Source organism: Tympanuchus pallidicinctus, unplaced genomic scaffold (assembly GCF_026119805.1).
Source record: "Tympanuchus pallidicinctus isolate F22 unplaced genomic scaffold, pur_lepc_1.0 scaffold6, whole genome shotgun sequence".
In the NCBI taxonomy this organism is placed as follows: domain Eukaryota; kingdom Metazoa; phylum Chordata; class Aves; order Galliformes; family Phasianidae; genus Tympanuchus; species Tympanuchus pallidicinctus.
Window position 1 is genome coordinate 38,136,587 of NW_026294780.1, and position 14,637 is coordinate 38,151,223.

Consider the following 14,637-nt stretch of genomic DNA (forward strand, 5'->3'; position numbering starts at 1 on the left):
GCAGCATACAGCAGGCAAAAACAGCAGGGGCTTTTCTTGCCAGTAAGCTGTAAGGGTCTAACACATTTTTGATACTTCACATTCATTTGGGATGACTTTTCATTTACTTCAGTAGAAGAATTTTGATTATTTCATCAATTTTTAGTTTACTTATACACCGGATTATTCATGGCAGTGGTCTAAATTCATACATAAACAATTCTAATGGCTTGACCTTCTCAAGATATTAATGTTTGCTATCAGTTTCCTCAAGCTATATGCAACCAAGCTTGACATCTGGCTTATGGACCATAGGTGATATACTAGTCCATATGAATGCAGAACGAAAAATGATGGCAGTGACTTTATGACCAAACAGTACAGTGGCACTGGGAGTTGGTGGCTGCCGTGGCACGCAGTCCTGTTCTGAATTAAACACATCATTAACAGAGCATGGATCAGCAATCTGGAAAAACTATTTACTTTGCATTCTCCATTAATTATGACAATACTTTAAAAAAAAAAAAAAAAAGTTGGGAAAAAAAAAAAGTTGGAAAAAAACCCTCAGATGCAGCTGTTATACACAATTTTTCTGCAGCACTTACTTGTCTGAAACCACCTTATATGACCAGTCCTCAGCCTAGCCCAGCCGAAGTCATACTTTCTGGACCTAAACGCTGAGCAACTTGAAGCACTGCAGCCCTTTGGGCTTCTGTAATAAAAGCTGGAAAAGAAGACATTTACTGCTAACTTCTTCTGCAGCCATTTCTAATGAGCAGGAACAAATTATAATTTTTACAATAATCTTTCCCAGCCTTACAGTACTTGGTGACTATAAAACAAATGGACAAGCAGGGGTTGGTAAACCCAAAGCCACAGCACCTAAAACGTTGTAATAAGAAACCAGAGTCAATCGAAAAGAGCCCAGGAAAAAAGAAAAAAAAAAAAGCAATTACATGAAAACATTGTAACATTGTTTTCTCTAGAACAAAATAAAGCCTTGCTATACCAGCTCCTGTTGTTTTAATGTGATGTGTTTGTTATACACAACTGAACTAAAGCAGAAAAATAACTTCACTTAAAAGTCAAAGTCTGAGGAACTGCTTGTCTGGCTCACTAAATAAATTAAAAAATAATAGATGACTTGCAGTTTTTATGTGTTCAGTCTTACATTATGCCAAGTTTCCTTACAGGTAAGAAATGCTGAGATGATCGCCTTGTGTTAATTATACAAGAGATTAATCAACTTTATTTAAATTATTCTGGCATGTGATGCAAGCACCTTTTACAGTTTTACTACTTCTGGTTGTGAAAGCATGCCAGTAAAGCATTCTGGTCACTGTAACATCACTGAAGAACAGATGAGAAGTGGTCCAGATAAAATTTTTCTCTCCCTTCCAGAGATAGCCATTAAGTTTGATACGTTAGCTGAGTACATTTTAAACTCCAATGTACTTTTATTTTCCTTCAGAAGTGCAGCTTTTTCTTTTTGTGATCCATGCAATGTCATGCACTGAAGAATTATTAAGGGAAATATTTTCTGACAACGTACCAAGCAGATGACTTGCATGCAACGTCAGTCTCATATACCACAGAGGCATAACTCTTGAATGTAATCCAAAGAGAGACAGATAAGGTTTTTCACTCCACCAAAAGAAAATAGTTCCTTTCATCTAAATGAGCTTATTCCACTGCTGGTATTGGAGCTGCATTTATTTCTGGAGGGTGATATACCTCTCTTTTAAAATCTGTGTTATATTACCCAGGAAAAAAAAAAAAAAAATTAACTATGGAAAGGCAGAATTGAGGAGACTTCGTAGCAGAGTTGATTAATGTGCTGCCTGATTTCATTTCTGGGACCTGAAACTGCATCTAGTGTGGAATGAAGCAACTGGAAAAAAATAGTCTTATCTGACATCTTTAAAGGTCATGAAGGAAATGATGGTGGGTGATCCAGAGTTGGTATGGCCACAGGTGTCTTGTCTATTTGAAGACATATATCAGAATATCCTCAGAATAGCAATATTGTTGGGCTGCTCGTTTGCAGTGCTCTCAAGCTATAAGAGGAAGGAAAAGTCTGACAGATAAATATGAATCCCCAGAAAACCTCAGAATATTTTCTTAAATTCAAGGGTCAGTCCTGCTCCCATTCACTTTGATAGGTAAAGTAAGAGCATAAGGAGTCAGATGAGTTCACATAACATCTCTGTACAATCGTACGGGGCAACGCTGCTCTTGGTAGCTATGCATGTTGACACAGAGAAGGCAGTACAGAAGGCAATCTGTCCTCATAGTGTTTCAGATTGGAAGAAGCCACAAGAATGCTGGTCAACAAATTTGAGCTCAGATTGTAAGGTCAAAATATAAGGGCTGCTCCAAAATTAATGCTTCCTATTTCATTGTATTGGCCCACAGTGTCACAGATGGATGTCTGCAGTACGGCAATAGAGGTTGAACCTTCCCACCAGTATTCCGTTACACGTTGTTACCATGTGACAGATGGCAGCAGAGGGGCAGTCTGACAAAATGGTGTTTGATATGGACGTGCATATGATGCATGGATTTCTCTATGCAGAAAAAACTGCACCTAGTGATATTCATTAATGCTTGGGTCACTACTGCTGGTGCAGAATTTTATTAGCACAGCATGCAGGCTCTTGTTCATTGATGCTGAAAGTGCATCCCTAATGGTGGTGACTTTGTTGAAAACTAGCATTCTGTAGTTGAGAATTTGCTCTGTCGAATAGTATTGTTTTCTTTGTATCTCTTGTAGTTTCCATGGAAATAAACAGGAGGCATTACTTTCGGAGTGACCTACATAATAACCAAAAAACAAAACGAAAAGCCAACAGTTCTACAGACACAAACACAATAAAAGACTGCCTTTGTAAATTTCAAGATGTCAAAATTCCTGCAGAAGGTCTGCAAAGAAAACTTGAAGTATGTCAACGTTGCAAGCCTGATGACTACATGCAAGCTACAAATTCAGAAGGAGCTTTAAATCTCAATTACTTGGGTTTCTTTGCTATATGCCATTCCGTCTCTTCTCGAAATTTTCAGTGCAAAGGAAACCATAACCTTTATATTCTACAACTGTTAGTAACAATAATAAATACATAAACAGCTTTTGTGAAAGTGCTGCTTAATATGTTGCATCTTAATATCAAGATTGTTTTACATAGTTGAAAACATGCATCGCAACAAGACTCTTTCCATTAAGTAAGACAGAAACGGCAATTATGCAGTCTGGATTTTTTGCTAATGAAGTGTACTTTCTGCTAATGGATAGGAAAGCAAAGCAGTGAAGTCAAACAAGTCACCTTGATAGAATAATGCAAGACCCATCAATTTTGCACAGGCATTCTTCAGTAATGAATCCTGGAGCACAACCCATCAACATTTCTCCTGAAAGACAACAACTGAGGTAAAGGAACCACAGTAAGTGGTTTGAAATGAAAAATGGGATAAGAGCTTTCTACTCTTTTAAAATTGGAATTGATTATGCCAAATTTATCTACAAGGTGCCTGAGCAGTGCATTAAAAATGCTTAGACAGAAAAAAATATGTTCTCATTGTGCAGTTGGTGGCACAATGCCACATTGTCCTACTACATCACAGTAAGATAGCTGGGGCCATACCTTCATATCTTTCCTTGAATCAACCAACTCTGTGGACAATCCGATGCAATAGAGATTCAAGTCACTGTGTGTTTTTTCTTTTTTTTGTTTTTTCACTTGATGTGTAACAGGTTCAAATCCACAGTACAGATTCAATGCTGAAACCATAGGATGGCAGAGGAAAAAAGTCAGCTTTTTGTCTGTCTCTGCAGAGAATAGTGGTCACTCTGGTCCATAAAGAACAGAATGAGCTCTCATTAACTTCAGCCCCTAAATACAATTTTCTACTTCTTGATTACCAAATCCCCAAAGAAGAATCAGAAGGTTTTATTTTTCTCGGAAATACTGCGCTACAGTAAATCTTTCTACAAACTAATAAACAGTTTAAATTCAGTAGCATCTAGATAGAGCATCAAAATCAACAGGCAAGAACAAATTAAACTCTTCTTGTGAAAGACAGCACAGGATCATTGCTTCCTGTTTCCTTCCCAGTGTATTTAATACTAAATACATAAATCTATATCAAAATAAAGATAGAATTTCTTTTAATTACATACAACTAAGAAGATACAGTGTTCATGCTGTACCTACTACCAGGACGCTTTGATTAGCGACAGTTGTCTCATTGAATTAACCTGTCCCATTATTCAGTGCAAAGCAAGTCCAATATATGAACACAGATGGCCATGGTAAGGGCCTAATCCTGTGATGTCCCCTACATGTCCTCGTAAATACTCAGCTCATCATCCTCGAATGGCACAAAGTCATTCAGAGCACAGGGTTTCTACAACCTCTCAGGATCATGCCCTAATGAATAAAATATACAAAGGTGACTTGAGTAAAATCCTTTCCAATGTGCTGACAACAGTAAAATAAAATATTCCTCTTAGGACATTTTCCTGGCAGAACATTTTGACCCCTGTATGACTGGCCTTGAGAAAAGAATGGGTAATGCTCTAACCAATTCATCCAACTGATTTTACGGCATTTCTGTTTTGCCAAATGTTGGGCATGTTGTGTAGATCACCACTGAAAAATGAAAATTGTTCATAAGTGCAGCAGATGTAAAATATTAGACAGAGCTTGCAATATCTTTTTAACTTCAAGTGCCCTGCATGTAAACTCTACTGTTAATTGTTTCATTTGGAAGCAAAAACATTTTATTCTGTTTTACAAATCTGCCTCATACTGAACACCAAGCAGTACCCCAGAAATCCAACTTTGTCCTTGACCGCTGATGAAATTTTACTATTATACAGTAATTGCTGTGCCCTGAACTCTTATCCCCCCTACAGATTTAATATTTCTCCAAAGAGAATGGTTCTTCTTAAAGTGGTATTATTTTATCCTTACAGTGCAGCTCACTAAACTTGCCTTTTGCCCCCTTGTTCTTAGACTTTAAAAGGAGACTACAGCAATCTGATAGAGCACCCACTGAGAAGAAATCAAAGGCTCTTGTTGACTTCAGAGACTGTTAGAGACAACTCCTAAATGGGATGACTCAAAGTGCAGCTCTAGCCTGGAGGCAGCTATACAGATGGTGTTGTGGGGCTTTATTGTCTCATTGCTTCTGGCTCCAATCTGTGCAGTTTTTACATATAATTATTATTTTCTTGTTGCTAGCCCAATAAATATGATGCTGAATAGGCGAGTTGAGTTCTGCCTGCCTGAAATTTTAAACAGCAAAAACAATCCTACAATCACTATTCACATTAACACCTAAGTGCTGCCAAGTTCAAGGAAATGAAAGAAAGGCTATCAATCAAGAGCAAGAATGGGTCTTGGGTACAGTTCTCATTTTCCTTAAAAGAGCCACAGCCATTAAGTCCACTCAAGAAAAGTATACAAAGGATCTGCAAGGCAGCATTTCTGTTAGTGACTGAACCAATTGAAGGACAAAGCAACAGGCAAGCCATTTTGAAGGCCACTGTCCCAGGACAAGCTGTCTCCTTACTGCCTGTTGTGATATCTACAGAGAGGACAGGAGTGGGATGGCACAGGTCAGGCTTGTTTCAGAGTCAGTTTAACAATTATACAGTATGGGTGACTGAGGCCAAATGTGTTGGCCCACATTCTGACGCAGTTCTGGCATTCCTGTATAATTCCTTTAAGAGCAAAGTACATTAGTGCACATCTCCTGTCCGTCCAGCACTAACACAGATGTAGATTCTGACTAGAAGTAAGAAATATCTGAGTGAAATTTTCTCTGTCATGCAGAACAAAACTAACTCCTTTAGCATATGTCAAGGTATAAGAGCATAGTGCAGTATATAACCTTACCAAGAAACTGATCAGGTTGTTTGCATGAAATAGTTACCATCAGTAGTTTGTGCATATGGTTGTCATTAACAAGTGAAAGAAAGTTAATGCTGGTAAAGTTAAATTAACATGAAATGCCTGACTTGTCTTATTCAGTCATTTGACAGTGGCATATGCTCCTGCTTTACACATGAAAGCTTAATTACAATATTTCAGGTGGAAAACTGGTTAATTATATAAAAATGAGACCCAGAAGTCTGTAGTATGACACCTTTCTATGCTACCCAGGGGGTATCATGCATGAAGGAAGATGCTTATTGTTGGCAACGTTGATCTAAGGCCAGCAGGAAGGCACTGTCACTGAAATAGAGGGTCCCTGCATACAGTCCAGCTATAATGAAGAGCAAAATTCATTTTATATAAATTGTTCTTTGTAACAAAGCTCTTTTTCCTAGGACAATACACTGTCTCTTTTGTGGGATTCATTTTACCTAAGTTCAGACAATTCTGATGTAATAGTGTCCAGCCGAGGTAATCACTCATTCTGGCTTTCCTCCTATATAGAAAAGGCCAGTTTGAACTCTTTCCACCTAATATGTAAAGAGGAGAGAAATGAGTCTATAGCCATGTCTATTTCCCTTCTCTGACTAAAGAGAGAGCCTGAGGGAACCAGCTCAGATGTGGGCAGATGAATCCGAGCATTTGCAAATGATTAGAGGGATCAGTGCAGTGTGCCACATGAGTCTAGAATAAAGGGAAGCTGAAGCCCTACTCAGCAACCTGTTATGAACTTCACTTGCTTTGTTCTTCCTTGGCAAGATTAAAACAGCATCCACTTCTACACCTCTCAAAAGGAGGAGGTGAGTTGAATCCTCTTGCCAGTAAATTGAATGGCATTAGCGCAACATTTTTTTTTCCTTCCACAACTTAAGAAATACCAGGAAATCTTCCTCATGACCTTTCCTTTCACATTTCAATTGATTGCAAACTGGACACACCTCCCCAAAGCTGAAGCCCAAGCTATGATCCAGCATTGCGCACATTTTAATCTAGAGTTCAATGGAGTTGTCTATTTTCTCATGGATTTTCACCTCAGTTCAGCCCTCAGTTTATCCACCTTTGATTCAGCCACCAGTATTCAGTCATTAAGCCTGTAGCAAAATGGTGATTCGCCGAGGAAGTGCCTACTTTTACTCTTCATGCTGTATGTTTCCATACCTTGAATCAATCTTTGTCTCGTACAACAGCTATTCACAGCCTGAATTCTATTGAAAATACACAACTTCTGCAAATACCTCAGCTTCATACCTGTGTTGTAGTCACTTATAAAGCCTGTTTGCCAACTCACATCTACCAGTATGAAAACTCTCTCTAAAAATACTGCATAAGATACACAGTACAAGGCTGTGCTTTCACCTTAGGCTTTTGATGACAAGAACAACTACTTGAGCTTCATCTTGAGGGGTTATAATGTGACTTTAAGTTCTTCATAAAAAATATAAAAAAAGATATAGCTTAAGAAGATATCAAAAGTCTTGCAATTGTGGTTGTTGTTTTTTTTATTTATTTATTTCAGAAAACATGATGAACAAGAAAAAAAATAGAAAAAAATCACTTAAGCTTTCGAAAGGAAGAGCATTTCAGAATGCTGACCTCATAGTTTCACCTTCCTCTCACCTAATTGTATCTACACGCAGGACTGCATTATCCTCTGCTACAGTATTCCAAAATGCTTCATAGATCATAGGTGCAGCAACACACTTGAAAACCTCTGGCTCTGTGGCAGATTTGCACTGTCTTACAGAAAGAAGAGAGATTGTCTAGTGTCACGTTCCAAAAGGCTGAAGATTGTCACTTCAGTGCAGGGGATTTGTACAAGGTACAGCTTTTACCAGAGAGCAAAATACCTAATCTAGATATGATTTTATTTATTTTTAATAAGGGGGAAAGTAAAATGTACAATCTTCCAACATTGCTGCAGACACATGATGGCATGACAAAAAGCAATGAGATTTTATTCCAAAGCAAAGCTTTGTATTGCTGAAGGCAGAGAAACCTTTATTCCATCAGCTCACAGGAAAAGCATGAGATTTTCTAGAGATAACTGCAATACAGTTAAGACAATATAGTAACAACAACAAGCGTCTCTGAGCCCTGGAGGGAAATTCAGGGACTTACCTGTGTCAAGCAGAGTGCTTATACCATTGTGAGAAGAGTTACAAACTATGGAAGCAATTCAATTCTGTAAACACATCTAGCACCCAGCTGATCTCTCTTTCTACAGTTTTTTCAGTCACGTTAAAATCTCTTGTACACAGAGTCCTTTGTCAAGGAACTCAACCCATTTACTCCCCTACTCCATCTCCTTTTATTTATTTTGAACTTCACTCCTACCGACTCCATGTTCTGGCCTTAATTCCTGTGCTGCAGGTAAAGCTCCAACCTCCCTGGCAGTTTAGGAAGAGTCGCAGACTCTAAAGGTTCAGCAATTCATCATCATTTCCAGAAAGAAGCAAAAGAGCAGTGGTGGTGATTACTGACTCTATCCTAAGGGCAACGGAGGAACATATCTGTCAACCAGACATGACACTCAGTGAAAGTTAGCGCCAACTGCTACCCTATGCTGCTCATCCATATGGCATTAATAATACTGACAGGAATGACCACTACAGACCAAAAGTCACTAAAATGAACTATAGTGTGGGTGGAAAAACTCGAAAGTGCCAGTTCTGCCTAACAAGAATGGTATTTCAGGTGAAAACAGAGTATAGTTTTGGAAGTGGCACTGAAGAATGGACTGTGGTTCAGTATATGATTGGGAAAGCATTAAGTGCACATTACAACTGTATTTGCATTTAATGAGTCTAGTGAAAGGAGAAAATTAATGATACTAACAGTATAAGCAGACTGTTCTAAAAACAAGTGAAGATCAGTGTACTCCCATAGAGTCCATACAGGAGGATACTAAATTGATCTCCAGAACAACTCCGTTATTTTAACTACACACAAGTAAACAGGTAAAGATGTAAGGCTAGATACATGATCAAATTCATAACTGAATCAGTGTAACAAAACTGGGTAGGTAAAGTGAATTAAGAGCAGAATGGTTGCAAAGAAATAAGATAGTTCTGGAAGGGGCAAAACAATAAATTCAAAAATTTGCATGATTAAGTCATGTGGAGATCTGATTCAAGGACAGTGGAAGCTGAAGATGGCAGTTCCTCCCAAAATGCCCCACCAAAACAAACAAAATCAAAACCAAACAAGCAAAAATACAAATGAACAACAACAAAGTCATGGAGATAAGTATATAAGTTCAAATGCGAAGACTGAAAATTAGTATCTGTTGCCAGATGTGAATAGAAGTAAGTTGGGTTTGAGAGCCAGGAAGATTTCACAATAAGACAAACTTGACTGAGGCTTCTAAAGGCAGGAAGAAAAAAATTGAAGGCACAAAACCGAAAGTGATGCAAGCTGAAATACAGCTGGCAGCTAGCAAGATATCTGTTTGTAAAAATACTGGTGTTAACACAAAGATGAAGAAAAGTGTTGGTCTCATAATTCAGCAGAAAAATAAAGCTATCAAGAGACAACTACAGGAATGCTTTAATATCTCCCTTGCATACTTTCACTAAAAAGAGATAGTATGATCAAATGGCTGTCACAGTTTGTATGTGCAAGCAAGGGACAAGACCTCATTTTCTGAACAAAGAAACATGGGCTAGAGAGCTTTAAAGGCACAAAAATGTTAAAAACTATCCCATCAGCTGGGTCTCTAGAAGTTCATCGCAGTTCATTCAGTGATCATCCTTGAGAACTCTTAAAGATTCAGGAGGTACAGAAAGACTGGGAAACAGCAAACATGGTGTGCAACAAAAAAGAAGTCACAGAACGATAGCATAGAACGTCATGTACCCTGACATCAGCATCCCTTTTCATTCCTCTACACAAAAACAATCCCAACGCAGATTAGAAGAATGAATCCCTATGGGAAGGAAATAACCTGTTGCACAAGTAAGAACAAGAATAAAAAAATGCAAGTTGCTACACTGAGAAAAATAGCAACTGTCTTTGTAAAACTGAAGCAAGCACAAGTGAACAACAGCATGGTATCTCAAAAAAAAAAAAAAAGAAATAAGAGGTAATTATCATACTAAGGCTTATATATACTCATGCAGTGTGACACATCCAGAAAGCACTGAAGCCTTTTTATTCAGCCCTAGTAAAAGTTTGTTTCAGGGCTCTGCATTTCAGTAATAAGTGATTCGAAAAGTGAGAAGACAGAGGGAATTGATCAGCGCCTAGAAGGAAAGAGTGAAAGATTCAGAGTTGTTCAATCTGAAGAAAAATGAGGAAGGATACAAAATAAAGTAGGGAAAAGAGGCTATGTATCACACTACATATTAGGCTACAGTTTGATATGTGCTCACTTGATAAAGAGGAGGGGCTCTTTTTGACGGCTATGATGATCATGATGAAAGTCACAGACTTAAACTGCAGTGACAACAATTTAAGGCAAAATAAAGAAAACTTCTTAGCTGTATGGAGAATGGCAATGCATTCAATGTATGCAGTGCTTCCATGAAATACATCTCTCACTGGCACAGGATGTGTTCTTCCCACTCTGCACATCCTTTCACTGCTTGCCCAAATATCTATCAGGATTTCCATAATTGGAGTTGAACCTGCCTTATGGCAGAGTGATGGATTAAGTAAGCAATCTCTTAAGATCCCCTCTTGCCCTCTAATTTTTTTGTCCATCTGCAAAAACAGCTTTATCGTTTTGTGATAGTCAGAATAATCCTCTGACACCTAAGCCAATCTGCCAGTGCTAACACCAAGATGTGTGGCCCACGCAAGATTCTTTTTCTGGAACCAAACCATGATATTTGACTACCCTACACTGTGCAGGTGCAATGCTAATACAGAGTTCTGCCCATAGCCTGTGGTTACCAGGAAGGGATTGGGAAAAGAGAGGATTATTCCTGTCAAAGGGACAGAATATTCTCTTGCACTCCAGCTACAGCAAAGGCTTTTACTGAATTCAGTTCAAATACCTGAAGGTGAGGGTGGAGATTTCAATTTCTATACTTAATTTTTTGCTGCTAGAATTCCCTTCCTTTTCTTTCTAAAGCTCAGTATGAACAGACGGCTGCAAGAAAAAGGGTTTATATGAAACAAAAGAGAAAAAGGATAAGACGGCGGTAGAGCTCTGAACACCACCTAATCCTGCTCAAACAAATCTGCTATTTTAGATATTTAAAGAAAAGAGCCTGCCTACTTGACAAACCAGAATGGTTCCAAAGAAACGATTACAACCTGTCATATCAGGTCAGCCTGAAAAGAGTTTTCATGCAGCCAATGATTCTATAAATTACATTTACAGTCACTTCATTTCCCAGCCTGAAGCAGTACTGGGCAGGGCAAAATGAACAGTGACAAAAAATATGCAGGTTTTACACACTGGGGTTGTAAAGAATAATATGGAGATGGGAATGAACTTGATTGAATTGCAATGAAAGATTAATTGTATGACGTGTGAGTAATTGGTTAATGGGACTGGGTCAGCACCTGGTGCCTGATGGCTTGAAAAGATGAGAATGCAGCTTCAGCTATTTGGAAAAGGTTTTGCAGGCCAAAATGTTCCCAGCTCTGTAACTTGCAGAGTCTGAGAAATGAAATAAATCTAAATGTAAATTACGGAGTCATCTGATAGTCAGAGCTATTTTTGCTTTGAGACTAATATTCATATTGTCAGTGTTTGAGGTGTGGGGATACCGAAAGGCCAGAATGGGCATCCAGAAAGGAAAAACGGGCTGCACAAGTGAACCTGAGTGAAGCGTGATGCATTAACCTGGAAGTAATTAAAAAGAAAGGGCAGGGAGTAGCCTTGTTAGTGACTACTCAGTGTATAACAGAGAGCCATTATGATAATATGGAACTGTAAAAATGAGGTCTTGTCTGCTCTGCAAGGACATTAACAAATGAGTGATACTTTTCCCATGAAAAGAAGGATTGCCCCATTGTCCTTCACCAGCACTTTCTCTGTCTTGTCAACAATCTGCCTGGATATTGCACTTCAATGCACAATTGGCTGCATTTCAGTTGTATAATACTCACATGTTTTAGAAAGGTAATGTATAAACCAACAGCAACACTAAGAGAAATATAATGTAAAGATTACTCCACTGGGCATTTCTATTTTTCCAGGGGACTTTTAAAGATTACTCAGGAAGCTGTCTTGTATTTTTTTGGTACAGTTTAGTAAGTCCACCCTGTATCTATAAGAAATGAAGAAATTCCAGGTGATCTAGTACAATTTTCTGTGACAATTTAAGATGCTTATAGCTTCTCATTGTATTATTTAGTGCTTTCTTAGAATGGATAGAGGATGAGGACTTCCATCTCAGCCTCTTACAGAGATGGGATTTTAAACCCGGACTGCCACATTTGCCTATTATATCAAGAATTAATGTTCTACTTCTAGCACTATGGGCAAGACCTACCACTTTATTTGATCTCGCCAGTATTAAGCAGAGCCTATAGAGATATAATCAGAAAAGACGGATTGCTAAATGACTTGCAAGAAGCAAAGGGCATACAAAGAAACTTGAAAAGTTTTTGCAAATGAAAGAGAAATGTGAAAAAGAGAAAGGAAACTATAGGCTGATCAGAGGGGAGCGTATAACTAATGGCATAGAGATGTTTGAAGTATTTAATCTCTTTCCTGAGTCAGTCTTCTTAACAAGTTATCAGTGATGTAGAGAAATGATTTTATAAGGAGGTAGAAACTTGGGTAGGATAGAGTAAGGACGTACAGACAGAATAAAGAAATTGATGTTTTAACAACTCAGCAACAGAGCACTGAGCACCACCACGCCACTCTCACTCCTCGTCCTCAAGAAGATGCAGGGAACTTCTACTCCATATCTGGAGCATCTCCCCTCCTTCTTCGCTGATCTTAGCGTCTGTAGGGTTGTTTCTCTCAACATTTGCACATTCCTCTCTCCTAGCTGCTGTTGCAAGGAAGAACAGACTCAGAAGTATAGTTCTGCTTTCTTCATGATCTTCAATACCTTGTGAATATAAGAACCATCCAAGTGATTGAGAGGAAGGTAAATATATTCTGTCTGACTAAATAGACAGGTCCAGAGGAATTAAAATTAAATGCTTTAATTTGCATATATGATAATGTACAAGAACAAACTGATGCACAATAGTTTACAAACACTGAAAGTAGGATTCTTGAACATTGTTATCCCCTTAGACATACTCAGCAGTCAGGGCTGATGTGATGCCCGGCAGGAAGGAAAATGAGGAAGTGGCCCACAAACCAGTGTGACAAATTTAGGAGGAGAAGCCAACCATGCACAAGGTCCAGGCCACTTACAGCAGGTTCCTGGATCATGAGCAGTTTGATAGACACTGGCTGACAAAGTGAGGCCATTGAGCTGTTGAAGAATAAGCAGTGTCATTTCTTCCTTTGACGAGATTCAGTGGATCAGAAGGCATTGCTGAATCTTTTGAGACACTCTGATTATACCTGGGACATTAATCCAGACAATTTATTTCTTAAACAGACCCCGTGTAATTTTTTCTAAATAAAATTGTAATATGGTAGCTACATATCAAAAGGCCTCATAATTCATTGAGAAAAATGACCAGGACATTTTGCACTGGATCCTGACTGGTTATGGTTCCAGCTCTATTCCAGGTTTATTTTGAACTGGCGGGATTACAGAAAAGATTACATACAAATATACAGATGGTAGCTGGACATGAGGACTTGCAAGCATTTGGGATAATAGGATTAAGTCTTAAATTACTCTGTAAATTGGAGACATAGTATAAAATGAGAATGATGTGATTCAATAAACAGCAAAGGGTAATACTTAAAAGGATTAATATAACAACACAAATATGGAAAGCTTGATTAATTCAGCAGAGTATTGTCAAGCAATCCTAATTCAAGACAACAAATTACCATTACTGTTGTAATTAGTCCTTTTTTGCAGTTTGGGATGTATTTATAATAATGTAGCAGTACACAAATTATTGTGCCTTATGTGAAGAGAGTCTGGCTAGATTTTCTACATTCAGTTTCACTTCAGTAAAGAGGTAGAAAGAATGCAGTATGCCCAGTGGCAAACATAGTTGAAACAACTGAGACAATAACTTTGAAAATCCAAGTTCTAAAGAGAATGGTTAAATGACTTTCTCTACAAAAGAAAAGAATAAGGGAAAACAGCTTGTAAGTGGTATGTAGGCATATACATATGCATACATACACGTATGTGTATATGTGTGTATGCATGTATATATTCACATACTTGCATGCTTGTTAAATATGTGCATATTTTATGCTTTGTTTTACATATATGTGTACACACAAGCTCAAAGGAAGAAATGCCAGTCATTGTCAAAATCCACTGAAAGACAAAGTGTAATCCGATCAGTTCATAGCACAGAAAAAAAAAAAAAGAATTTGAGTATCACCAAATATGAAGTTATCAGCAGAATTTGTGCAATTTCCCTTTTACTCCCACACTAGAGTAGGTAAGGGAGCAGCCTGCCTTTAGAGGTAAAACAACAGAGGTTCCTATGGTACCTTCTTAGTAATAAAAGCCTGAGAATATGCTGCACACCAGTGATACAATCAAGCACAAATATGACACTTTTGGAAAGCACCACACACAGAGTGTTATAAATCTAAGAGGTTTTAAATACACATATGACTCTCTTGTTCAAAGGAACATACAGACCTTGAGCATAATAGTCTTTG

The 14,637-nt window shown here is 38.1% G+C and overlaps 1 protein-coding gene across 1 annotated transcript in view; it reads right to left on the minus strand.

Moving 5' to 3' along the window:
- The window catches only part of LOC128092112 (uncharacterized), a 392,342-nt gene that overhangs the window by 261,802 nt on the left and 115,903 nt on the right, over positions 1-14,637 (minus strand). The window lies entirely within an intron of this gene.